At 38.0% G+C, this 26,306-nt stretch overlaps 1 protein-coding gene across 6 annotated transcripts in view; it reads left to right on the top strand.

Annotated features, from left to right (window-relative positions):
* Positions 1-26,306, top strand: part of CDK8 (cyclin dependent kinase 8) — a 141,114-nt gene that overhangs the window by 93,692 nt on the left and 21,116 nt on the right. The gene's annotated exons all lie outside the window — the stretch shown is intronic.

Here is a 26,306-nt window from a genome sequence, read left to right as displayed (position 1 = left end):
CTAAAATCAATAAGCATGTCCTTGGGTGAGCATTAAAAAAGAGATACCTTGAAACAAGTGAAAAGGAGAACACAACAACTCAAAATCTGTGGGACAAAAGGAAAACAGTCTTATGAGGGGAATTCATAGCATTAAAGGCCTATCTCAAGAAACAAGAAAATTCTTGAATAATCTAATTTTATACATGAAGGAACTTGAAACAGACCCCCCCCAAAAAAAAGCCCAAAGTGAGTGGAAGAGATAATAAAGATTAGAGCAGAAATAAATGAAATCGAGTAAGAGAACAATACAAAAGATCAATGGAACAGAGCTGTCTTTGAAAAGATAAAAACAGATTGACCTTTAACCAGATTCATCAAGAAAAGGATACAAATAAAATCAGAAATGGATGGAAGAGAAGTAACAACTGACACCAAAGAGATATAAAGGATTGTAAGAGAATACTATGAACAACTGTATGCCAACAAAGTAGACAACATGGACAAAATGGGTAAATTCCTAGAAACATACAGTCTTCTAAAACTGAATCAGGAAGAATCACAGAATCTGAATGGGCCAATCACAACTAGTGAAATTGAAGCAGTAATCAAAATACTCCTAACAAAACAAAAGACTCCGACCAATGGCTTCAGTTTTACCATACACTCAAAGAAGAGCTAACACCTATTTATCTTAAACCATTCCTAAAAATTTAAAAGGAGGGATGACTCCCAAGTCATTTTATGAGGTCAGCATTATCCTACTTCCAAGACCTGATAAAGACACTAAATTGAAAGAAAGTTACAGGCCAATATTCCTGATGAACATAGATGCTAAAATTCTCTACAACGTATTAGAAAACCAGATCCACAATACATTAAAAAGATCATAACCCATGATCCAGTGGGATTTATTTCAGGGGTGCAAGGTTGGTGCATTATCTGCAAATCAATAAATGTGTTATACCACATAAAGAAAATGAAAAATAAGAATCGTGATCATATCAGTAGATGCAGAAAAAGCATTTGATAAAATCTGGTACCCATTTATAAAAACTCTCAGCAAAATGGATATAGAGGGAACATACCTCTACATAATAAAGGCCATATATGACAAACCCACTGCCAACATCATATTATTGGGCAAAAATTATACACATTTCCCTTAACATAAGGAAGAAGATAGGAAAGTCCACTTTCACAACTCTTATTCAGTATATACTGTAAGTCTTAGCCACAGCAGTCAGATTAAGAAGAGCTAGAAGGCATCCAGATTGGAAAGGAGGAAGTAAAACTGTCATCATTTGCAGTGGACATGATACTGTATATAGAAAACCCAAAAAATTTTACAGAAAAAAAATGATGTAACTGGTAAATGAATTTAGCAAACTAACAGGATACAAAATAAGTATCCAGAGATCAGTTGCATTTTTACATACCAATAATGAACTATCAGGAAAGGAAACTAAGAAAGCAACCCTGTTCACAGTTGCTTCAAAAAGAATAAGATACTTGTACCTAGGAATAAATCTAACCAAGGAGGACGTAAAAGACCTGTACTCATAAAATTACAAGACACTGAAGCAAATACATACAAATAAATGGCAGCATGTACCATGTGCATGGGTAGGAAGAATTAACATTAGTATGTGCATACCACCCAAACCAATCTATAGTTTCAACCTACTTCCTATCAAGACACCAATGATGTATTTCACAGAACTAGAAAAGTATTCCAAAAATTTATGTGGAACCATAAAAGACCCCAAATAGCCACAGAAATCTTCAGAAAGAAGAACAAAATTGGAGGAATCATGCTACCTGATCAAACTATACTACAAAGCTATAGTAATCAAAATAGCATGGTACTGGCATAAAAACTGGCTTATAGATACATGGAACAAAATAGACAGACATTCCCACACCGTGATAGTCAATTCATATTTGACAAAGAAGCCCTGGCTGGTGTGGCTCAGCTGGTTGGAGTATTGTCCTGGAACTGAAAAGTTGCAGGTTTGTTACCTGGTCAGGGCACATACCTAGGTTGCAGGTCCAATCTCCAGTCCAGGAGCATACAGGAGACAACCAGTCATTGTTTTTCTCTCATATCTATGTTTCTCTCCTTTCCTCTCTCTCTAAAAAGCAATTTAAAAAAAACGTTCTCAGGTGAGGATTAAAAAAAAAAAATTTTGACAAAGGAGGCAAAACACACAATGGGGCACAGACTCTCATTTATTCCATAAATGGTGTTGGGAAAACTGGACAGATAAGTGAAAAAAATGAAACTAGACCACCTTCTTAAAGTATACACAAGAATAAACTCAAAATGGATTTAAGACACTGAAAAATATAAAAACCCTAGAAGAAAACTTAGGCAGTAAAATCTCCGACATTTCTTGTATTAATATTTTTCCTGATATATCTCCTTTGGCAGGGGAAACAAAAGAAAATGGGACTACATTAAACTAAAATGCTTATGCATAGCAAAAGCAACCATCAACAAAGTGAAAAGAAAACCCACTGAATGGCAGTACATATTCACCAGTGATACATCTGATAAGTGGTTAATGTTCAAAATTTATAAAGAACTGATAAAATTCAAAGCCAAAAAACCCCTAACAATCCAGTTAATAATGGGCAAAGGACCTGAATAGCTACTTCTCCAAAGAGTACCTACAGATGGCCAATAGACATATGAAAAGATGCTCAATGTCACTAATCATCAAAAAAATGCAAATTGGAACCACAATGAGCTATCACCTCATACCAGTAAGAATGACTATCATAAATCAACAAACAGTATGTGTTAGTAAGGATATGGCAAAAAAGGAACCCTCAGACACTCTTGGTGAGAATGCAAATTGGTGCAGTCATTGCGGAAAGCTGAGTAGAGTTACCTCAAAAAATTAAAACTGGAACTACCTTAAGACCCAGCAGTTGCATTTCTGGGAATTATCCAAAGAAACCCAAAACACTGATTCAAAAATATATACCCTTAAGTTCATCGCATCATTATTTACTATAGCCAAGATTTGGAAGCAGCCAAAGTGCCCGTCACTGAATGAGTGAATAAAAAGCTCTAGTAGTTTACACAATGTCATACTATTCACCATTTTTTTTAAAAAAAGGAAATTTGTGAGAGCATGGATGAACCTGGAGAGCATTATGGTAAGTGAAATTAGCCAGTCAGGAAAGACAATTACCATATGATTTCATTCATATATGGGATCTAATGAGCAAAAGAAACTAACAAGCAAAATAGAGACATACTTGTAGAGAGCAAGCTGTGATTACAGGGGGGAGGTAGCGGTAGGGATAGGTGGAAAAGGGTATAGTGGGGATAAAAGGTGATGGAAGGAAACTTGGGTTGGGGTGGTAAACCCACATGATGTATTATACAGCTGTACACATTAAATCTATATAATTTTATTAACTAATGTCAACCCAGTAAATTCAATATCAAAATAAATAAAAAGCAATTTGGTAAGGGCACGATGAAAAATTTTCTCTCCCAGTGGCTCTGTTGTGACCATTTTGAGGACATCCAGTCAATTCACTGCTTATGTGGCATCTTTCATTAGAACTGGCTATTTTCTATAAAACTCTAAATTTAGTAATGGGTTTTATTTTTGATGCAGGTTCTGAAATAAATTCAAGGTCAGTTAATTTTTCTTTTACTAGGAAACACTCTGTGATAAATTTTTTAACTATATTTTATTTGTTATGCTGTTATAGTTGTCCCATTTTCTCCTTTTGCCCCCTCCACCCAGTACCCCCATTCCCTCTGGCAGTCATCCCCGCCTTAGTTTTTTTCCATGGGTCATGTGTGTAAGTTTTTTTGACTACTCTGTTTCCTATGTGTTCTTAACATGCCCCTGTCTATTCTGTACATATCAATTTGTACTTCTTAATCCCTGCATCTTTTCTCCCAACTGATAACCCTCCAAATGATCTCCATATCTATGATTCTGTTTCTATTCTGCTTGTTTGCTTAGTTTGTTTTTTAGATTCAGTTGTTGGTGGTTGTGAGTTTATTGCCATTTTAATGTTCATAGTTTTCTTCATCTTTTTCTTAAGTAAGTCTCTTTAACATTTAATAAATTAAAAGGTTTGGTGATGATGCACTCCTTTAGCTTTACCTTGTCTGGGAAGTACTTTATCCTTCCATTCAAAATGAGAGCTTTGCTGGATAGAGTAATCTTGGTTGTAGATCTTGTTTTTTACCACTTTGAATACTTCTTGCCAGTCCATTCTAGCCTGCAAAGTTTCTTTTGAGAAATCAGCTGACATTCATATGGAAATACCTTTGTAGGTAACTATCTGCTTCTCTCTTTCTGCTTTTAAGATTCTCTCTGTACCTTTAACCTTTGGCATTTTAATTATAATGTGTCTTGGTGTGGTCCTCTTTACATCCTTCTTTGAGACTCTGTACTTCCTGGACTTGTATGTCTCTATTTCCTTTGCCAAATTAGGGAAGTTTTCTTTTGTTATTTTTTCAAATAAGTTTCCAATATCTTGCTCTTTCTCTTCTTCTGGCACCCCTGTGGTTTAAATGTTGGTACATTTGAAGTTGTCCAAGAGACTCCCTAGCCTGTCCTCATTTCTTTTGTAATTCTTTCTTCTTCTTGCTGTTCTGATTGAATGTTTTATTCTTCTGTATGTTACAAAGCATTGATTTGATTCTTGGTTTTATCCACTCCACTGTTGATTCCCTGTAAATTTTTCTTTATTTCACTTAGTGTCACCTTGATTTCTGCCTGTGTCTTTTCTGTGTCCTTGAAATGCCCAGTGAGTCCCTTGAGCATCCTAATAACCAGCGTTTTGAACTCTGCACCTGATAGATTGCTTACCTCCATCTTGTTTAGTTCTCCTTCTGGAGTTTTGATCTGTTCTCTTGATTGGGCCATTTTTTTCTTGTCTCGTTTTGGCAGCCTCCCTGTGTTTGTTTCTATTAACTAGAACTGCTTTGACCCCCTGTCTTAATAGCGACCCCCTATTGTTGACAAGCACACCAGTAAATTGGATGGGGTGAAGCCTTAGGTAATTGCCAAGGTAGGGAAGCATGTGAACCAGGTTGATGGAGTCTCTAATATGATGTGGCCGCTCTATGGTTCTGTGTGGGCAAGGGCTCAGAAAGGGGATAATGCTGGTACCTGGCTTCTGGAGTTTTGTCCTGGAGGAAACTGTTCCCCTACACTCACCCTCATGCCAAACTTTTCATGTTCTTCCTGTATGTTTCTGGTGCCCTGTCAGCTGCTGCCTGGGTGCTGGAGTCAAGAGGGAGTGAATCTGTGTAAGTCCTAAGTTTGTTATAGGCCCTTTAAGAGGAGACTTGAGAATCCTTCAGTTTCTTCCACTACCCCAACCCCCACTGGTTCTTAGAACCAGAAATTATGGGGACTTATCTTCCTAGTGCTGGAATCCTAGGCTGGGTGGTCTGGTGTGAGGTTGGGATCTCTCGCTCCTGTGGTGTCCCTCCTGATTTTTATCCACCACAAGTGGGTGTGGGACTGTTGCTCATTGCGCCTCCATACGTCTCTCCTCACATTTCCTCATCTCTGCCCCTCCTTTGGGTTCCATGAATGTGACTTCTTTAATTCCTTGGTTGTTGGACTTCTGTACAGCTCAGTTTTCTGATGACTCTGGGTGATAATTGTTTTGTAGTCTGGTCGTATATTCTCTGTGGTTGTGTGAGGAAGCGAGCCATGTTTACCTATGCTTCCTTCTTGACCAGAAGTCTTCCACTCTGTGATAAATTAAAAATTTGTAAACACTGTCAAATGTATATGCATGCTAATATTTGGGAATTGAAGTGAAAACTGACATCAGAATCTGTCTTCAATCTTCTTTTCTTCCATCTTCTTATATTTAGTTTTCAGCCAACCTAGAGCTTACCCCTTCTACCTTCATCTCCAGCATTGAAATTCTCTTCTTCCTTTAAAGCTCCACTCCTGCGGAGCCTCCCTTACCATACCTGGAAGTAAGAATTTTTTACTTCTAAAATCCTTTGAACTGCCCATGGGGCACTTAGTAGTTTCATTAATATGTTCTCTATTTGATTATTAGCTGTTGAGGGCAAGGAGTGTGGCTTAATAATTGTACCCCTCCCAATGTCTAGCCATATACATACATAATGTGTATATACAATATTGCTTATGTTGTTGAATGTATGAACTAGTTAATTTATAACCAAAATAAAGTGCCTTCCACAGTTATTGTCTATAGGTTGTTTTGATGTTACCTGATGCTTCACCAAATCTGTGGACTCATATGTGTATATACTCTGTTGCATAGTTTTCTTTTTTTACTATCTTATCTCTGCTATGAGATCTCTGCTCTTATCTCTTTACTATAGTGGAACAGTACAGAAAACTTCTCTTCATACTACATTTTAATCCTTCCAGCAGCCTCCCTCTTTCTACCTAAAAGAACTCTACTGTTACCAGTTAGTTCAGAGACCATTCAGCTAATGCTATTGATCTGTTATTCTCTCTTAGCAAGCTCTTCCTCTACCCAATACTTTTGTTCTTCCCAGTGAAACCTCTTTCCTGACCCTTCACTTATTTTCTTCTGATGTTCTTCATGTCATTAATTTTTTAACGATTTTCTTTTTTTTTTATTATTTTATTTTTTTCCTCCTTTTTCTTTTTGTTTTTTTAAAATACTTTGTTTATTTTTTGAGAGAGGGGACGGGAAGGAGAAAGAGAGGGAGAGAAGCATCAATGTGTGGTTGCCTCTCATGTGTCCCCCACTGGGGACCTGGCCTGCAACCCAGGCATGTGCCCTGACTGGGAATCGAACCGGCGACCCTTTGCTTCACAGGCCCGTGCTCAATCCACTGAGCTACACCAGCCAGGGCTCAACTATTTTCTTTAATCTTCAAGTTAGAACATCTCCATCATTGTTCATTTACAACCCTCACTTTTTTTCCAAAATACCTTGAAGTCTCTCCTGTGTAAATTATTATTTAATTGTAGATTAAGGGGTATTACTTACCTTCGCCTAAACATAACAGCTGTTCTGAATTTGCAACTCTTATATTTCACTTTTATATAGCAACTGACCAGTTCATCACTAGTCACAATAATTTCACAATAATGGATAGAAATAATTTCTAGCAAGTAGTTGTTCATTTTTTAATTTATTAGTGCAATCAGTGTTGGCTGAATTTTATGCTTTTTGTGGAAAGTAGTCATGCCACCAGATCAGACAGACCATAAAAATGGGTTACACTTAAATCAGACTCTTAAGTATTAAAGACTGTAGCTTTGATCTGTTTTCTAAGGAACTTAATAGAAAGTAAAGTAATATTTAATGTGACTGCCTGTTTGCCATTAGTTTTTGTTATTATATATATCAAGCCCCTATGTGGTCATTAATGTGCTCTACTTTTTTTAATATCTGATGCCCAAAATTTCATTTTAATTATTACTTTAATGGTTTTATCATAGTGATAGTTAACTTGGAATTGCCAGGCACATAGGGTTGTATTTTTGCCCTATTGCACTAAGTGGAGTGTAATGTTAAGTGTGATATACTATAATATAACATTGCATCATGGGTTTTTTTATTCAAGATTAATTACAAGGTTGAATATGAAATTTGGAGTGTTTTGTAGTGTTGCAACTATTTTTTAGTTGGTCACCCCTGCCCTAAACCAGTTCAAAGTAGTTTTTTATGCCATAGTAAAATTTCCTAGAAAATAAATCTCTTCAGAGATTTCCCTTAGGAGTATCCCAATGGAGATGCGTTGCTGCGTGTAGTACATGATGTGAAATACGAAATACCCCAGGGGACCACTGCTAAACACCTTTAAAAGATGCTGGAGCTATTTCAAAGCTTTAATCTGACTTACTTTCTTAACAATCTGATAGTGCTGCTGCCCTGCAGTTTATTTAAATTATAGTGGATAACTTGGAGTCACCTGATGGGGCTTTAATTGTCCTTGGTGAAGGATATTCTGGTGTCTTAGCAACCATTAAATTAAATAACATCGAACTCTCTCAGAAGTGAGCCGTTGACTAAAACTTAATTTCATAGGGCCTATTTTATTAAGGAATGTTACTGTGTATTCATGGTAGCATTATGAATTACTGCAGTATTTTGGAACTGATGTTTTTATGTTTGAGTTAAAGATTGCCTTATTTGTTTATTAGTTTTGTTTACTAATACCAATGTTTCCTCATGATTATATGTTTTTTGTTTGTGGTGCATTTCCTTATTGTATGCATGAACAGTACAACTGGTAAGTGGAAAAACTGAGCAACACAGACATTAATTCATGACTCAAGTTACTTCAATAGCTGTAATAAAGCTGGACTGCTAAATTTAGGGGTTTATTTCAGCTAGGTCAGTGATTTTTAAATTGCAAATTGTAAGCCATAAGTGAGTCAGGAAGTCACACAACACAACCAACCTTTTAATTTATTTATTTATAGACAAAGTATCAGAGTTTATTGTATGCATTAAGGACAATGATTGTTTCATGAAGCTTCTGTTTAATTACATATGTTTATGTGTAGATATGGTCATGTAATATTAAATGATTTTCTTTCTGTGGGTTGTGTTCCAAAAGGTTTGAAAACCACTGCACTGGACACTTTCCCAAAAGGTATTTGATATTGTTAGGAAAAGAGTACATCAAGGAAAAAATTCAGTCATAGCTTTAAAAAAAAAACTGAGTATTATAAGAAGTTATTGTTTTATGCAAACTTCTTGACATTTATAAAATAATTTTGAATAAAGCTCTGTGGAATATATTTTTCTAAGAAGGTTTTATATGAATGGAGAATTTCAGGCAAGTTCCTTTTTCTTCCTTTACTACCTTTTCAAAATGAATAGTTTGCAGTTAACATACGAGTGTTATTGTTATAAGCAGGAAATAAAAGTTTCCTATGGACCATAAAACTGAGAAAAATGCTTATTTAGCCTATTATTGAAGTTTACACATAATATTCAATGTGGTTTAGTATATTTTATGTTAAAGGGCGATTACTATTAAAAAATAAAAGGCCATGCAAGCACTTTATTTCTGCCTAAAAATGGGCCATTAAATTCTTTGGGCGGGGTGTGACCTAAAGCAGAAAGGACCTAAGATTATCAATATGCTGCAAGAGACAAAGCAACAAAGTAATTCAGCAGTTGGAAAGAGGGGAACCTGCATTCTCGGCCTCTGCTCAGTGTCTTGCCCCTTCTCTCTCTGCTTTAGCTTCTTTGAAGTGACTGTTGGGAACATACTAAGCATGTTTCTTTAAAACATATTTTCCTGGAAGAAAAATACTTTGTAATTATCAGATTTAATCATTGTTTATTACTTGTGATTTGCTTCATTTATTGGGAACTCCTGGGATTAAGTCTAGTTTTCTTGTTTGTGTATTTAGTAAAACATAAGATTGCATTCATAAAATTTAGACTTTAGGTTTTATTGATAAGGGCTAAATAAAACAAAGTTAAATGAGGTTTGCATTAATTTTATTAGCATAGAATGGTACTTATTCTAGAGTATGTTTACTTAAATGACCAATTGGGTAGTTTTCCTTCTTGAAAGTACCTAATTGTAAACAGTCCACTTAGATTCTTGATAAATGATACATTTGCTAAATTTTGATAGTGTATTGAGCATACACAAGGGACTGCATTCTATTATTTGTAAGTAACAGAAAATGGCCCACTTAATTTTACTAAATGGCACAACTGCAAATATCATGCATGTTTATATGGGAAGATTACAAGTAGATAATAAAAATATTGTTATTTGGTTTGCATATTGCTTCTAGTCTGCTTTTTTTCCTTAGATTCTGAATGAGTCTTTAAACTCTCTCTGCACAATGCTTGAATCTTTTTAGCCAAATTTCACCAGTTGAGAATGGTTTTTTAAATAATCTCATCAAGAAAAATAGAGTTTAAGATATGTTTCTGGGTGATCCTGAAAATTAACCAGAAGTAGATGATTATCTGAGTGGTCATAGTCAGATATATCTTTTTTGTAGTTCTAACATAATTGATGTGATACTTCATTATGTAATTTATCTAACTGCTACCGTTTTTATAAACAAAATTTACTATCATCCAGAGAGGCATGTTTCCAAAAATTGACCGACTTGGGGGCGTTTTGTTTAAAGGGCTTTTGAATCATATTATTGGAGACAAGAATTCTCCAGTCTCTGCATGCATCTGATACAGGCTGTTACCTCATTTAATATGATGATAATGATGAATCCCCAACACTTTTGGGGGGATTTTAAATTTTTACATTAGCAGAAGAAAAATACACTGTAGTCAGAATACCAAAAAATGAATTTTTCCAAAAAAGATTCTAGAATTCTCTGAATTACACTTTGAAAAAGCATATAGAATTAGTATTTCAATCTAACTTTTTAGTGATAGACTCAGACCTGAGAGTATTATATAATATTCCAGATTTCTGAAGATTCACCAAGTAATTTGATCTTTAAAGATAGAATTATTAGATTAGGTTTTCCCTTATCTCAGCTAAAAGTTGGTATCTAAATCTGTTTTAAGTCCCTGGTGCCCATGGCCATGTATATCTTTCACTGATTCTTTTTCAGTTTGGCAACAGTATCACTTTACTGGATACCCACAAATGAGAAGTGATTAAACAAGGGGGTAAAAGTAAATCTTCTTACAGAAATAAGCACAAGCAGCTAGCCATATTTTAAAGTGACTTCAACATTAAAGTCCAAGATTTTGTTTAGATTTTTATAAATGTTTTTCTAATCAACTTAGAAATTTTTATTTAGATTTTGCAAAGCTAAGTTTTCTCAGGAACAACTAGCTATTACATGAACAATAGTTACTGAATTAAATGTTGAATATATATATTTATTAAAGCTTCCTACTCAGAACAGCTGGATTTTACTTTTCCTTTATATAGTACAGCTTTATTATAATTACCTATGTCCATGTTTAACTATTTAATTTATATATATTTTTTTTGCCTTCAGATTTAGGTCATGCCATAGATACAATACTGTAAGTAGGTACATAATCCGAGGATTCCTAGCTCTCCCTTCTAGAATAGATGTCTGAATCTGACATTAGTTTCAACTCTGAATTTGCAGTCTTTTCAAACAACAGGCTTGTAATTGGTACTGTTTGGTACTGTTTGTAAGGCTTGTAATTGGTACTGTTTGTAAGGTTGGTACTGTTTAAGATGCGTATTTCATAAAATAAAGAATGTGAACATAGGCTGCCAATTTTTTAACTCTAAAAGTTTGTTTATATAAGCATCTTATACCATTTCAAGTGAAGATCATATTTTGTTTTTCCTAATTTCATAGACTAATAAATTATAAAATCGGAAGTCAATTTAGAAGTGACCTGGCCATTCCCGTCCCTTGCAGGATGTGGTCATGAGATCTTGGTAATATCTGCCGCAGATAATCGTCCTGTCTCACCAAGATAGACTTGTTACACGGCTGTAACCCTTACAAGGTTGAGGCACAGATTTGGAGTTCATGACATTCATCCTTTGGCCTCTTTCTTTTGATCTTCTCTTTTATTGTCTTTCCTTTGATTAACACAAGGTGGTAAAATCAAATGTTGTCTGGGGCTTCATGCTGAAGAGGGAGACGGGAATTTGAAATTTTAAAAAAGTGAAAGGTAGGGAGAAATAAAGAACAAAAGGAAAAATTAAGAACAAAAATAAGATATATTGAATACAGTAAGGAGCAAGAGTCATTTTGTACCATCATGAGTTAAAGGGGAAAAATTAAGCCCCTATGATAGTGGGCCTGAGATTTGTTTGAATCTTAGTTCCAGCAGTTAATTATGTAACCTTTGGAAGGATTATCTCTCTGTATTACTTTCCTCATATATAAAATGGACCATACCTATATTGTTGCCTTTCTGTTAGAGATTAATGTGAAGTATTAGGACACATAGTAAATGTCTGGCACCTAATAAATGTTCACTAAGTGAACTTTACTTCCATCATCGATTTCCCTAGGAATGTAAGTGCTGTCAGGGAAGAAACTTTATTTTATTTACTGCTATATCGTCACTACCCAGAAGAAAATTGTATGTATAATAAAATGTATTGAATGAATAAGGGAAGTCTAGTCACCTCTACCTTCAACACATCTCAGATCAAATTACAGTAAGACCCTCTTATAACTCAATTTTGAATGTAGCCCTATTGTCTGTCCATTTAATCCCATTTATCTCACCAGCATCTCTTCTCAGAGAATAGTAGACTGGAGCACTTGTTTTCAGGGAGGAGAAGCTCCGGGGACTGTAAACCAGGAAGGCAAAGGGCAATGTGCAGAGATTCTGCAGTTCTAGCTCGGTATCCCTGGATCAGTCCCATAAATCAGGTGCCAATTGACAACCAGATTCTAAACTTCCTTGCAGCTGGGACATGGATTTTGATCTTCTAGGTGGACTTCCAGGACTGCTAGTTGTATATGCTCACCTTGTTCATTTCATTAACTACTATTTACCCTACGATAATCTGACCTCCATGCCCATTTACACAGTTGAAATGTTGGGACTCCACTTACTACCTTGAGGCTTTGTTTCTCATCATTTCCATCACTATTATTTTAATCCAGGCCATCTGGCTTAGTGCAGAAACTCCCAAGTGATCTTCCTGATTTGTGGTCTTATATTTTTATGATGTAGCTATAGAATGATTCCTCTACAAAGTAAATCAGTCATATTATTCCCCTACCTAAAATTTCTCAATAACTTCCCACCTATGAGACTGATACACTAAAAATCTATCCCAAACGTATTATATTATGTCTTTTTACCAAAAAGATTGGGAAGCTGAAAACTGCAGCATTGTTTTATATATCGCTAAGAAAGAAAATATGCCGCCAACTCTACTGTCGTATCCCAGGAGTTATAAGACATAACCAAGTTACAGAAATACTAAAATTTTAAAAGGAAAGTGAAAATCTGAGTTTGTGAAATGCAGTTTTCTTGTCATCTCATAATAGAAAATTGCTAGTGCATATTTACTAGTACAGTGGGAAATAATTGAGGAGACTATCATTTCTGTCTATAATGAGAATTCTTAAGTTTCAGCATTATATGTGATATTTCTTCTGCAGTTTTGGTGGATACCTTTTACCAGGTTGAAGATGTTCCTTCTATATATAATTGTTTCTAAATCAAGAATGAACTTTATTTAATGCTTTTTCTGCATCTTTTGAGATGGTCATATGGTTATTTAATCTGTTAATGTGGTAATTTATGTGTATTTGGTTTTATTTTTTTAAATTTTATTTATTTATTTTTAGAGAGAGGGGAGGGAGAGAGAAAGAGAGGGAGAGAAACATCAATGTGTGGTTGCCTTTCCCACACCCTGCAGAAGGGACCTGGCCTGCAGCCCAGCCATGTTCCTGACTGGCAACCAAACCAGCGACTGTTTGGTTTGCAGGCGGTCCTGCTCAGTCCACTCAGCCATACCAGGCAGGATTTACTTTGTTTTTAATGTTGAACCGTCTTGCATTAATTGGATCAGCACTACTTGGTCTTGGGGTTGGTTTTTGTTTTTGTTTTTGTTTTAAGTTACTATTGGATTCCGTTTGCTACCATTTTATTCCATCTATATTCACAAGTGAGACTGATCAGTAATCTTATGTTTGTATCCTATCTTCATTCTGCTTTGTTATGATTATATTAGCTTTAGAAAATTGACTTTAGTCTCTGGAGTATTTGTATGTTATAGGAATATTCTTGAAAGCTTGGTAAAACTCTTCTGTACAACTCTGATTCTGGTGCATTGAAGCGGGGATGGATGCTTTAAATTTCTTTAGTAGTTATGGAACTATTCTGGTGTTCTGCAAAATCCTGGATTAAATAAGCATTTAGAAATAAAATACAAATTACTATAATTGTCCCTAGAATAGGTAGAAAAACTAGGTGGACCAGTAACTATAGAAATAAAGCCATTTGTCTAAAAAATAAAGGTATGTAGATAGTTTCACAGTTGCTTCAACCCTCAAGCAGCAAATAATCCTACATTATATAAACTGTTCTAGAGTGGTTAGTGCAAAATAAAGTTTCCTTAATAGCGTTGTAGGAAGAAAGCATAACACGGACACAAACCTCGTAAAGATGATGCATATACACAATAAATTAAACTAGAAATAAAAGAAAAATACATTTTCTTCTTAATTATTATACACCATCAATTGAAAATTTGCCATTTAGGATAACAGAGTTTCAAAGTATAAAAATACTCAAGTTAAACATATATATTCACTGCATATGGCAAGACACATCGCAGTGGTAGAGTTCTTTGAAATCATACCATTAGGCAGAAATTATAGCTTTCAACCAATTGTTTGAAAGGCAAATAAGAAGCGAGGGGTGGGTACTAGATGAAAGAAGGTACTAGATGAAGGAATTAGCTGAAGAATATATATGCACAGTTGATGGGCACAGACAACAGTGTGGTGATGGCCAGAGGGAAGAGGGGCAAGGGCAGGGAGTGAGGAGGTGGGCAAAAGAAGGGGAGAAATGGGAGTATTTGTAATAGTGTAAACAATAAAAATAAAGTTTAAAAAAATCCATTCACAGGGAAGCCTTTATCTTTGAGTTTCAAATTTAATGCCCCTGTGATCCTAGATCAAATGATTCTCCAATCTATATTTTCACATTTGTAAAATGTATGCACAGCGTATGAATAGATGTCTGCTCTGAATAAAAATAGTTTATTTTTCTCTTTCACCTCCTGGCTTATTTCACTCAGCATAATGCTTTCCAGTTCCATCCATGCTATTGCGAAGAGTAGGAGCTCCTTCTTTCTTTCTGTGGCATAGTACTCCATTGTGTAAATGTACCACAATTTTTTTATCCACTCATTTACTGACGAGCACTTAGGTTGCTTCCAGCACTTGGCTATTGTAAATTGTGCTTCTATGAACATAGGGGTGCATAGGTTCTTTGGAACTTACATTTCGGGATTCTTAGGGTATGATGCCAGCAGTGGAATTGCTGAGTCAAAAGCCAGTTTCATGTTTAGTTTTTTGAGGGAATTCCATACTCTTTTCCATAGTGGAACACGATATAGTGGAACCTAATCAACAAAACAAACAAGTAAGCAAAATACAGCCAGAGACATTGAAATAACAAACTGACAGTAACCAGAGAGGAGTGGGGGAAGGATAATAGGGGATAATAGAAGGGCCATTAAGGAACATGTATAAAGGACACATGGACAAAGCCAGAGTGGGGTAGGTTCAGGGGTGGGAGGTGGTGATAGATGGGGCTGGGGAGGTTGGTAGAGTGAGAAAGGAGACAACTGTACTTGAACAACAATAAAAAAATAGTTTATTTTTTTTGCTTTTTATAGTTTCAATACTCTTTTTATTATTAAATATTTTATTGTATTACTGTTGTCCCAATTTCTCCCCCTTTGCTCTCCTCCACCCAGTCTACCCCCCACTCAAATAAATAGTCATTTCCCATCCTGTTGTCTATGTCCATGAGTCACTCATACATGTTCCTTGACTGGTAGTCCTTTCCTTTTCTTTCCACTCTTATCCCCCTCCTGCCTCCCCTCTGGTCACTGTCAGTTGGTTCCTTGTTTCCATGCCTCTGGTTCTATTTTGCTCATTTGTTTATTTTGTTCATTAGGCTCTTCTCATAGGTCAAATCATATGATATTTGTCTTTCACCAACTGACTTATTTCACTTAGCATAAAACTCTCCAGTTCCATCCATGCTGTTGCAAAGGGTAGGAGTTACTTCGTTCTTTCTGCTGCATAGCACTCCTTCGTGGCAGTGTACCAGAGTTTTTTGATCCACTTATCTACTGATAGACAGTTAGGCTATTTCCAGCATTTGGCTATTGTAAATAATGCTGCTGTGAACATTGAGGTGCATAGGTTCTTCTGAATTGGTGTTTTAGGATTCTTAGGGTATGATCCCAGCAGTGGACTCTCTGGGTCAAAAGGCAGCTCCATCTTCAATTTTCTGAGGAAACTCCATACTGTTTTCCACAGTGGCTGCACCAGTCTGCATTCCCACCAACAGTGCAGTAGGGTTCCCTTTTCTCCACATCCTCACTAGTTAGTTCATTTATAAAAAAAGAAAAAAACATCAAGACTATCCAAAAGTCAGACGAGAAGTGCTATAAGCAATAAATTCACTCAATACACATATGTGCAGACATACATCGTGTGTATAAACATTTTTCACAACTCCAGTTTTATTAGCAAAGTAATGCAGTAGTATTGAGGATATGCCATTTCTTCCAATTAAATGATAGCACTCAATTGTGCACTGGCGGTGCAGTGTGGTAGTTAAGAGGATGGACTCCGCCTGCATTTGCACCCTAGTTTTAATAATGATAAGAAGTATGAAGGGTTAATATAAACTGACTCACTTCGTTTTTATCTGGCTTTGGTCATCTTATCTATAAATTGGGCTAATAACACTTACTCAGTTAATGTTATTATAAAGATGAAATGAATTAATCTGTGTAATGGACCTGGCACATAACTAGCATTCATGTTGTTGTCGATTGTCACTGCCCTGCTTAGAAGTTTTTACTGAAATTTCATTTTAGACATAAAATGGACATTTTATTTGCAAAGTAGACACTGTATTAACTTACCCCCAGTGTACCTCTGCATATCACGCTCTACCTACAAATGCCTTTTTGAATAAACCAAGCTATTTTCTCCTTCAGAGCTTCCTTCTTTTTCCTTCTGTCTAAAAAGGTTCTCTGAACCCCCTGCTTACATAAGTAATTCATTCCTCTGGGTCGTTCTTTCTTCCCCGTCAGGTCCTTACTTAAATGTCACCTCAGAGAGGCCTTCCCTCACCACTCTATCCAAAGTAGTGCCGTCATTTTTCCTTCCTTCACCATGGGATTCAAAGTAGGGTCCCCTGTAGTTTCTCTTTTATAGATTTGTTATACTTTATAATTCTTTATGTATTTGTTTATCTTTTCTAGTGTCTGGCTTTTCTGTGTGACAGGGGCCATGTCTACTTTTTTACCCACTGTATCACATACCAAGGATGGTACATGATGTGCCTTCATTATGTTGAGTGAATGAAGGCTGGCTACTGTGATATAAATTACAACCTGGAAAGTAAGAGTTATAAACAGCTTAAAAGTATTCATTCCTTTTAATCCATCAGTCCTATTGTTAGTAAATTCTTGTAGGACATCATGAAAAATTGTGACAAGGCCATCGCGGCATCACTGATAATAATGATAAATTGAAAAAATTATTACATGTAACAACTAGAAAATAACTGAGCAAAAAAGTTATTTTGTAGTTGCATAAAATTGTAGTAACTTTAAATAATGTCGTAATGTTAGAAAAAGCAGACACAAAATAGTACGAGTAAGAAACTGTAAAAAAAATCAGCAAAAGAAGGTATACCAAGAAAATTGTGGTCAAAGCTGTACAGTGAATTGTATTAATCATACTAAAAAAATTAACTTTTCTAAGACCATGTATTATATTCTAGATAAAAATATATGTTTAAAGTATCAAAAGAATTAATAAAAATTGTGTGAGTACTTAACACTATGTTCATATTTATACAAAAGAGAAGAAACTACTAGAAAACAGTAATTTCTGCTAAAATTACAGTTTTTATTGAGCACAAATACTGGAGTAAAATTTAGTATTAGAGGTTTAAAAAACTACAAATTTCCCTGGCTGGTGTAGCTCAGTGGATTGAGCTCAGGCCTGTGAACCACACAATCGTGGTTCAATTCCCGGTCAGGGCACATGCCTGGGTTGCAGGCCAGTTCCCAGCAGGGGACTCATGAGAGGCAACCACACATTGATGTTTCTCTCCTTATCGCCTTCCCTTCTTCTCTAAAGATAAATAAAGTCTTTTTTTAAAAAAGGTAAAAAAAAAACTACTACAAATTTATAGCTCTGAAGAAAATGAAAATGATTAAAAGGTTTCTTTCAAACCTCTTTCACTGGATTTCTAAATTTCTGTCTGTAACTTAACTCCTTAGAATATTGTATTAAAACAGTTTTTAAAAAATTACTGAAGCCTACCATTCAAGTTGGCAGCATGGGTAAACACAGCTCATCTCCTTGCACAACCACCTCAAAAGTACAATTAAATTATAGAACACCCATCACTCAGAACTGGCAGAAATCAAGCTGAATGGAACTACAGAATGAAAAACCACATCCATCCAGACTGGTAGGAGGGGCAGTGCCTCAGAACAGGCGGTCCCACATCCACATGCGGTGGATAAAGATTAAAGAGGGCTGTCCCAGGAGCAGGGAGTCCCAGCCCCACACCAGGCCCTCCAGCACAGGTCACCAGTGTCAGGAACAGAAGTCCCCATAACTTCTCGCTGAGAAAACCAGTGAGGATTGAGTCAGTGGAAGAAAATTCTAGAGTCCCATGCAGTTTCTTTGAAAGAACCCCCACACAAACTTACTCAGACTCCCTCCCTCTGAGCTCCAGCACTGGGTAGCAGGTTGTAAGACACCAGTGGCATGCAGACAGGAACCAAAGTGTCTGACATCAAGGCAAAAGCTGGGGGACAGCTGTCTCCCACACAGAAAGGTGGGAGCCAGAGCCATCAGGCTGGTGCCACATCTGAGACTCCATTAACCCAGCTAACACTGCTTGCCCTGCCCTGGAGGTCCCCTGAGGCTCTGTCCCATCCAACTTAGAGCTGTTAACGGTAGCTTTTTCATATGAATGGTCTTGGCTCAAGCTTAACTACTTCATAAATCCTTTCAGACAAGCAACAACTGGCTCAGTGAGCCCCCAGTCCCTGCACCTCTTGAAAGTGGCTTCAGCCCTAGATTCACAGTTTGGTTTGCCAGGGACTTCCCAAACCCAGCACATGTAGCAGCCATCTTTGATTGCTCTATAGCTCAGGCGAGGTGGCCCTAGGCAAAAGACAGGTAGGTGGAGGCTGAGTTTTGGCGGACACCACCCAGGAAATGTCAGGGCCTGGGCACCCAGTGGACAAGTACAGGTCACTGTGGAGCACCACCACCTTGCCCTGCACAGCTGACTCACCATGGAAGGTGGAAGGTAGAGGGTGGTGGTCAGTGGTCACAGCCTATCCTTGCTGTTGATTGGCCTGGGTAAACCCCTCCCATTGATTGCCAATAGCACCAAGGTTGAACTAGAAGAGGAGGGTATACTGAGCTCACACACAGGGCACACCTCAGGTTCCCAGCTTGACTGATAGGACAGCCTGTGCCACTGGAACCTAAAGGATATCTACTTCATTAGGCCACACTACCAAGACAGGGAGTCATAGCAGCTACCTAATACATAGAAACAAACACAGGGAGGCTGCCAAAATGAGGAGACAAAGAAACATGGCACAGATGAAAGAACAGATCAAAGCCCCAAGAAAAGAACTAAACTAAATGGAGATAAGCAATTTATCAGATGCAGAGTTCAAAATGCTGCTTGTAAGGATGCTCAGGAAACTTAGTGAGGATCTAAACAGCATAAAAAGATCCAGGGGCTTCTGGTCAAGATGGTGACTTAGGCAGACATGGCTAGCCTCTATGCGAAGCCACATCAAAATTACAACTATACTATAGAACAAGTTGGTCCGAAGGTTGTGAGTTATTGTTAAGCTGATTAGAGTATAGAACAACCTTCATTCAGAAATGTTAGAAATCGAGTAGAATGGAAGTCTGACCACTAGGAAACTGAGTTGAATGGAAGTCTGACACCTTCAGAATTGAAGAAACCACATCCATTCAGACTGGTAGGAGAGGCACAGATGCGGAACAGGCAGACCCCACACCCATTTGGATAAAAGTTTGAGAGGGATGTCTCAGGAGCAGGGAGTTCTTAGATTCACACCACGTCCCACAGCCCAGGATTCTACTGCCAGTATAAGTCCCTACAACTTCAGGCTGCAGTAAACAGCGGGGATTGAGTCAGTGGAGGATGCTTCTGAAGCCCTAAGCAGTTCATCTAGGGGAACCCACTCACAGAATCACTTACTCAGACTCCCTCTGAGCTCCAGCATTGGAGTGATGGCTTGAAGGGCACCAGTGGTATACATGGAGAGGCTGAAATGTCTGACATCAGGGCAAGCAGAGGCTATTGTCCCTTTGCTGAGCCCTCTGCCCCACAGAGGCGGGGTATGCTGGTACAATATCTTAGACTCCGTCAACCTGGTTAATGCTGTGTGACCCATCCTCGAGATCCACTGAGGCTCTACCCTCCCCAACTTACAGGCCCACTCGAGCTGCTTTTCTATAAGAATGGTGTTTCTTGCTCCTAAGTCCTATCAAACAAGCAACAGTTGGCTTCAGTAAACCCTAGCTGCAGCCAGATTAGATGCACAGCTTGGCTTCACCTGGGAGTCTCCAAGCCCAGCACAAGTAGCAGCCATGTCAGATTGCTTTAGAGCTCAGGCAGGGTGATCCGGGCAAAACACAGGTGGTAGTTGACCTTGGGCTGTACCACCCGGTAATCCCAGGGCCAACACACCCAGTGGGCAGCTACAGACCACATCGGAGCACTACCACCCTGACCCTGCACAGCTGATCCTCCTCGCAGTGTGGAGGTTGGTGGTCAATGGTCACAGTCAGCCCTTGCAGCTGACTAGCCTGGATAAATTCCTCCTTTTGATCTGGCAACAGCAACCAAGGCTCAACTACAAGAGAAGGCTGTACTCAGCCTACCAGAAAGGGCACACCCCAAGTACCCAGCTTGGGTGATAGGGGGAAGCTGTGCCATTGGACTCTACAGGACACATACTACATTAGGCCACACTGCCAAGTCACCAGGTCAAAGCAGCTCTACCTAATACATAGAAACAAACACAGGGAGGCTGCCAAAACAAAGAGACAAACATGGTCCAAATGAAAGAACAGATCAAAACTCCAGAAAAAGTGCTAAAAAAAATAGGCATAAGCAATCTGTCAAATGCGGCGTTCAAAACACTGGTTATAAGGATGCTCAAGGAACTTAGTGAGGACCTCAACAGCATAAAAAAGACCAAGTTAGACATGAAGGATACACTAATTGAGATAAAGAACAATTTACAGGGAAACAACAGTAGAATGAATAAAGCCGATAATCAAATCAATGATTTGAAACATAAGGAAATAACAACATGCAAAACAACAAGGAGAAAAAGAATTCCAAAAAAGTGAGGATAGTATAAACAGCTTCTGGGACAACTTTAAGAAATCCAACATTCACCTCATAGGGGTGCCAGAGAAGAAGAGAAAGTGCAAAAAATTGGAAATCTATATGAAAAAAATAAAGAAAACTTCTCTAATTTGGTGAAGGAAATAGACATGCAAGTCCAGGAAGTGCATACAGTCCCAATTATGATGGATGCAAAGAGGCTCATTCTAAAACATATCTTCAAAGATAAAGAGAGACTCTGAAAAGCAAGGGGAAATAAGTTAGTTACCAGAAGATTGCCACCTGGGAGGGGGCAGGGGAAAAATGGGTGCAGAGTTGTTGAAGGGATTAAGAAGTACAAATACGTAGTAGTTACAGAATAGCTGTGGAGATGTAAAATACAGCATAGGAAATGGAGTAGCCAAAGAACTTATATTCATGACCCATGGACGTGAAGAGTGTCTGGGATTGCCTAAGGGAGTGGTGGTTGCTGGGTGGGGGAGGGAAAAGGGGGAAAAATTGGGACATCTGTAATAGCGTAACTGGGAAGCCTTATACCGTGGAGCTCTCTCGGCTGCCACGGATGAGAATAAGTCATCCCAGACACAGTCTGTTGTTCTGGTGAGAAAGGGGGTGGCGATTCCCTCTAGTGGAGAATGCCTGGAGCCCTTCTCTGAAATGGCATTTATTGGGATCAGTTTTCAAAGGGGTATACAATATGCCTGCAAAGCTCATCAATCAGTGTCTAACTGCCATCGTTACAGAAAACAGGTATTGTTTGTAGGTAACAGTCGAAGGAACACAGAGATCTGCCTCATGTCAGATGTGCTGATGCCACAGATTGTTAAGGCCTGTTTCCTGAGATAAGGCATTCACTCCTTCTGCTTTTGAACTTAGATATCTGATTCATGGCAACAGGGCTATACAAAGCAAAGCAAGCCTCAAGGGATACAATGCATTCTTTAGGCCCGATCTCCCAAGGAAACCCTCTGTGATAGCATCAGGTCATGCCTGCCACCAGCATTCCTGGCGTTCTGGTCCAGACTTACAGCCTCTTTCAAGGCCTTGCTCATGCAGGGCTACAGTCTCCAGTACTACACAAAGTGGTCCCCAACACATAATCAATTAAATATAATGTAAAAATTACTGAATATATGTCTATTTAAGCTTTTGCTTCCTGAATTTGAATCTCATATGTATGCTAGTTAATCTTTGCAGTATGTGTTGTAGTACAAAATGATTAACGTCCATAGTCAAAATCTTTGAGTATCTAGAAAGTTTGCTGCCAGGTTGAGTTATTTAAGGTGTTTGATATTTGTGGAAGTTTAATTCTGAACACATCTTGGATAAAAACACTGTGGTTACTTATGGATTGCTGTCCCTTTTTAATAGACAGATGAAAAATCAGGTTTTCCTACTGATTCAGTGTCTCCATTTTGCCTCAGTACATTAGTGAACATGTGAGAACCCCATATGCACCCTTAGAATAAAGAGTTGGTGCAGTTAACTTGATGGACAAGCCACCATTCTCTACTTACGCAGCTCATTGACAGTGAGTTTCCAGATCAGCTCAGCTTCTGTTCTTTCTCAAGAAAGAATTCCTTGTAATCCTTACTTTTATCAGAGTTGGCTCCTTAAATGAAACTGGTTTGCTCTTCCTGCTGTGTGCCAAAATGATCAGTGTGTTATTCCTCAGCATGTCAAATTCTAGAGAACAGAAAACCTCTGTAAGAACGGTTGTTTCACCCTGGCCGGTGTGGCTCAATTTATTGTAGGGTCGTCTGGTAAACTGGAAGGTTGTGGATTCCTTCCCAGCCAGGGCACATGCAGGTTCGGTTCTGGGTGTGAGAGGCAACCGATCAGTGTTTCTTTCTCACATCCATGTTTCTCTCTCTAAAATCAATAAGTATGTCCTCAGGTGAGATTTGAAAAAAAAAAAAAAAAAGAATGGTTGTCTCTGCAATACAAAGATCTTTCTTCAAGAAATACCAATGCATTGGTTTGGGTTTTGGTTTTTTTGGAGTGTAACAACAGAAAACAAGAAGAGAAGCATAGTTTTCTCTGGAAGAAATAAGAGGATATCATAGTTTCAAGGAAACAAGTATACCTCAAATAAGTATCTCATTGATTTCTTTCATTGTTCAGCCAGCAAAAAACGACATTTTATTACTGTTTTTCTGCCTAGCATAGCTGTACTGGAAGGTGTCGCCGTGGTATTACAATACGTCTAAGCCATGTTGAACCTCTGCTCTCCACAGCAGCATGCACAGTCGGATGCAGCACACACCTCATCAGACATCGCCAGCAGACTTGTGTTTGTTCTCTAGGATGAATATGTTTGATAGCGTTGTTCCACGTACTGTCACCAACTCCTTGGAAGTTTTGGCTCTGGAGCTAAAACTGCCACCACATTCTCCTACTGACAGATACAGAGAAAAAGAAAGAAATGTGCTTTTTGGAGAATATTATTTCAATGTGACATTAAGTACTAAAACAAAAGTTATCCATCAAGCCTTTTGAAACTTTCTTTATTATTGATTAAGCAACGAAAAAAATGAAGAGTATTCATGCTCTTTTGGACTTTTTGCCTTTTTCTAGTGAGATTTCCATTAGGTTACATTTACAAAAGAAATTTAGTCTTGGAATTGTCAACTAATCTGAATAGCATACCCAGGGGCTCATGGAATGTTGCCGTAGAAAATAGCACGAGGAGAGAGGGAGCCATTGTTTGTTAAGTAGAGTTATTAAACACTTAAAACCATTCTCGTTATGACTGTATGGTATGTCAAAACTAAATTTGAATTGACTTACATTTATTTTTAAAAAACTTTAAATTTTATATTTCAGTTACAGTTTACATTCAATATTATTTTGTACTAGTTTCAGGTGTATAGCATAGCGGTTTCACAATCATATACTTTACAAAGCGTTTCACCCAATATTTAAAGTACCTACCTGGCACCATACATAGTAATGACAATACTATTGATTATGCTATTCCCTAAGCTGTGCTTTAGGTTCTCATGACTTTGTAACTACCAATACTTACCTTTTGAATTCGTTCACCTCTTTCACCCAGTCCCCCGACTCTCCTCCCCTCTGGCACCCGTCAGTCTGTTCTCTGTGCCCATGAGTCTGTTTCAGTTTGGTTTCTTCTTTTATTTCGTTCCTTAGAGTCCATGTATAAGTGAAATTATATGGTATTTATCTTTCTCTGACTGGCTTATTTCACTTAGTGTAACCCCTCAAGGTCCATCCATGCTGTTGCAAACAGTAAGCTTTCCTATTCCATTGTATGTATGTACCACAACTTTTTTGTCTCCTCGTTTGTCGGTGGACACTTAGATCGCTTCCATATCTTGACTATAGTAAACAGTGGTGCAGTGAACATAGATAGGAGTGCATATATTCTTTTGAATTAGTGCTTTTCCTTTCCTCAGACATATATGCAGAAGTGGAATTGCTGGGTCATAGAAGGCAGTTCCATTTTTAAAATGTTGAGGGTCCTCCATACTGTTTTCCACAGTGGCTGCACCAGTCTGCATTCCCACCAAGGGTGCACCAGGGTTCCCTTTTCTCCACATCCTCACCAGCACTTGTTTGTGAATTTATTGATGACAGCCATTTTGACAGGTGTGAGATGATTTCTCGTTGTGGTTTTAACTTGCATTTCTAGGCAGAGGTACTTTTAGCATTGCCTAACACCTGCTTCATTTCATACCATAGGCAGTGAGTTGCCTAGCAAATTAATTTTTAATTAGCTGGAACTTCAAACCCTAATAACTAGGCCAAACCTCAAGAAAGAAACTTACCCCCCACCAATACTCAAATCTAGGTTTGAGATTGGACCGGTCCAGTAAGTCTAGAATGGAATGAAGAACAAGAGGAGGCGTTTTTTCCTCTTTGCCCAGTAGCAAGCTGACTGATAACTACCATCCCAGGGCTTGTCATATCTGGGCCCAGCTGCTGAATAAGAAAGCCAAAAAGAGATTTTTTTTTTACTCCATCCAACTGGAAGTAGGAAGGATGCTCATTTATACCTGTGTTTTTGCCAGATATGGAGATAATCTTTTAGGATTGAGCACTCTAGTGCTAGAAAAATCCATCACAGCAAATCAATTAACTTGTACTTCTGGAGGAGGGAGTGGGATTTGGGATGTGAAAGGGTCTTTAACTTTTAACTATATGGAACTTTATAGTTTGAATTGTTTATAATCAGAATGTGTTCATGTATTACTTATGTCACTAAGGGGCGAAATCAGACTTTTCCAAGTAGCACAGAAGAAAGGTCTTTTGGCCAGAAATAATGGCATAGCAGTGATAGAGCTTCGAAAAGTCCAGTCCAGAACACTGAAAACACACGTGGGGCAGGAGCAGTGTGAAGTGGTGGGGGACAGGGCCGGAGGGATGGGTGGGAACCAGCTTAGAGGGGCCTTGAATCCCGTATAAGGACTTAGGATTCTACTCACAGTTGGTGAGGCACCAGTGAAGTTGAAATAATATTTTAATAATAATAACGAAACATGACAAAAGCATTCAAAGACATTTTTGAAAAGTTTCATCCATACCTCTGTCTCTTTTCTTCTGATCTTACTGAGCACTTTTTAAAAACCTAGTTATAATCATAGTTTATGTTTTATTTTGTGTTCTGCTCTTTTCCCCTAATCTTCTCATAATAACTTTTCGTTACTGTGGAAGTTTAGGCAAAGGAGTAAGAGGAAAGCTCCCCTCTGCCTCCCGCATGTTATACTCGTCTCAGAAGTCCGGTTTCATTTTAAAGAAGGTGGAGCTCTAAGGGTCTCTGCAGACACTACCCCAGTGTTAGCCGGTTAACACAGTGCATGGAAGTGTGGGGCCCACAGGGCATGTCGTTAGTGCTGTTCTCCCTTTTGGTACTTAGCCAGTTACCTCAGCGTCACTGCGGTGATGGCAGAGGTTCTGAAAACTTTTTCTTGAATCATCATCATTGTTTTTGCAGTAATACATATTCATTTAAAAACTCAATACGTGAGTTTTTAAACTAATTTAAAAGGAAGGGAGCAGTAGATGTTCACCGATGGGGTGGACTCTGCTGCTCCCCCAGTCTTGTTGATTATACTTAGGGCAAGTCATTAATCTCCCCGGTGCCTAGCCTCCTCACCTTAAGAATGCAGGAATTGTTAACCTCTGAAATGTATAGGCTATCACTTCGGCAATGTCTTTTCTTTTTGCTGGGTATAAAAAGTAATTTTGATCTTTAGTAGTTGA

This window comes from Artibeus jamaicensis, unplaced genomic scaffold, assembly GCF_021234435.1.
Source record: "Artibeus jamaicensis isolate MK-2021 breed Jamaican fruit bat unplaced genomic scaffold, CSHL_Jam_final contig_793, whole genome shotgun sequence".
Lineage (NCBI taxonomy): Eukaryota > Metazoa > Chordata > Mammalia > Chiroptera > Phyllostomidae > Artibeus > Artibeus jamaicensis.
This window is presented reverse-complemented; position numbering and strand designations above follow the sequence as displayed.